The sequence below is a fragment of the Trichosurus vulpecula genome, unplaced genomic scaffold, assembly GCF_011100635.1.
Source record: "Trichosurus vulpecula isolate mTriVul1 unplaced genomic scaffold, mTriVul1.pri scaffold_49_arrow_ctg1, whole genome shotgun sequence".
In the NCBI taxonomy this organism is placed as follows: Eukaryota; Metazoa; Chordata; class Mammalia; order Diprotodontia; family Phalangeridae; genus Trichosurus; species Trichosurus vulpecula.
In genome coordinates, this window is record NW_023494532.1 from 63,076 (window position 1) to 65,889 (window position 2,814).

The window sequence follows — 2,814 nt, forward strand, 5'->3', positions numbered from 1 at the left end:
AGCGGCCTACCGTCCTCGAGCCTCTCAGATGCCCGGCTGTGCCCCTGCCATTTGAGCAGGAATTGGAGCATGTAGGACATAATTGCCTAGTGTCCCAAGGGCAATTCTGGGAGTACAGGGATGTCACCCTGCAGGCTTGATGGGAGTTGGTTCCCTTCACTATTTGACTTCTCTGATTTGCAGAAAGGAATGGGGGAAAATGGATTCTAGATTTCTGGACCCCCTGCTGTGTGCCCACCATTCTGAATGGAGTTCCTCCAGGGAGCTTAAGCAAGTGTCCCAGCATTTTCGTCTGGAATGAACACAGATTGATATTGGGATCATTGCCTCTTTAAGTTTGCTGAGTTCTGCCCAGGAGAACAGGGGCCAGCTGAGTGGGGCCTCTGGAAACGCTGCTGTGCTCTAGCCATTTTGGTTGGATATCTAGCAAGTAAGGCTGACATGACAGTTCAGCAGAGGGGAATCAGATGAAGGGAAGATCCCGGTTCCAGAATGACTTCAGCCATGCCCTTTGGTCTATGTGTATGTTTAATTTCATCCTGCGATTATTAAACAACAGGCTTGATATCAATATTGGATAACATAGGGATTTAAGGAACAAACATCATCAGATAGAAATTGTAGTATATATGGAGAATACTCTCAAGTACCCTTGTCATCTGAATAGCATTGCATCCTTTTCTATGTAATAGGTGCCATGTGTGATAAGCATATGACAAATGATAACACCAGTTCTGTTCATGAGAAGAATTTGTATGGTGCTTTGAGGCTTTCATAATGCTTTACAAATATATTATTTGAATATTACGGCTATTAGAAGATGTAGCCACTATGATTATCTCACTATTTTAAAGGAGTTAAAATGAACTATAACCTCCACAGTCCATCACCTCCCTGTGAACAGATTGGTAATAAGTATACATTGATGGCTTCCACCTCAGTGTGTGAACAACAGAGGAACAAAATGTATGTCCGGCATATAACATCTTTTACACCTATTCAGTTCTCAACAAATTATCAGGGACTATGGGATCTGAAATTGTTCACTGAAGATCTGTGGGCCCCAATTTTGTCATTAAAAATATGGTGGGTAAACACCTGGTTTCAGGGGGATCCCCTCGAGGATTGGCTAGCTTTGTACCTTTGACTCAAAAGGTCAATGAGTACTCTAAGAATTTAATACAATTTTTGATATTATGAAAAAGGTATGGCTAATGAGAAAATTAGCACAGAATCTTAAAGATTGTCCTATGGAAGAACACTGTTATCACTTCACAACAAACCAGTCCTTAGCAATAATCTTCATGTCAGTAAACCATAAGCCACTAACCCGGAAGATATCAATTGGAAAGCCCACCCCTCTGCTGGTGGTGATAATGTTGAAGATATTTGCAACCCATGCAATAAGCCTCAAGTGGGGACTGAGAAGAGAGGCAGACCCATATCTTTATGATGCCAATCAGTACTTAAAGATCTTTCCCACACTCTTGTGCCTATGGGGCATGAAACACTGGGGCACTAAAAAAAGATATACACTCAGAATGTAGCTATTGAGAATCATAATTTCTGAAATGAGGTGAGAAGGCAGAATTGAGAATTCCATCCAAGGAGAAGGAGGAAGAACTCCAAGTGCACAGAACTGAAGAAGAGAGTGCTGAGTAGAGAGTGGACACTAGAAAGCTGCAGAGTAGAGCACTGAGGGGGAGGGAGCACAACCAGATGAAGAGTTAGGATTTATGAGTACTTTTTAAGACAAGGTCCTAGCAGCTGGTGGTTAGGGCAGGGGAGGTTAGAGGCTTACTCGGATCTTTTCCCTAATACTGTATTTAAAGCTCCTTGTGAATACATTGATGTGGGCTGACTGCTTTTGGAATATAATTACTGCTGTAACAAATAGCATTTACAGGTTCTGGGATCTGATCCTTTGGTGCTGAAGTAAATGTTCCGTTTCCTCTGCTTTCTAGCAAGAGAGAATTTCACACTTTACGACTCTGAATCATACAGGCATGTCTATGGTCATCCTTCAGGTCATGAATCTTGCCTTACTGATATTACCACACATAGTCATCTGCAGCACAGCACACCAGGACTCAATGATCTCCAAAAACCAGTTGAAAACATAACATTCCAAATTGTGTCAAACTGCCACTGTTCAAACCACAACCCACATCCTACCTCCTTGCTTTCCTCTTCAGGAATGCTCTCTGCCAGGCTTTCCCTGTTGTTACCATACCCTTCCCATGTTACTCTAGTGATATAGAATAATAACATCATGAGTGTTCTATGATGCCATAATCAACGTGTTTTACTTGTTGAGGTTTTTTTTTTGAGGGATCAGTCCACCATTAGAAAACAAAAGACTAGAAATCAATATTGTATATCATAGGGATTTAAGGAACAAAAATCATCTCATAGAAATTTGGCTATATGTGGAAATAGCATTGCAAGGTTTTCTATGTAATATGTCCTTGTTGTCACAATAATATAATAAATAGTAACAACAATGCAGATCATGATAAGAATAGCTCTCCTTTCTGTGATGCTTTGAGGCTTGCAAAGTGCTTTACAAATATATTATTTCAATATCACCACTATTGGAAGAAGTAGTCGCTAGGACTAGTTTCTATTTCAAAAGAAGAAGATGAAAAATAATCTACACATTCCACTAGCTCCCTGCCAAGAGATTCATAATAGAGGATACATGTTGGGCTTCCACATCAGCCTGTGAACAATAGAAGAGTAAGTTATATCTCTAGCACATGGCGTGTTTTGAAACCTACTAAGTTCTCAATAATATATTTAGGGACTATGAGA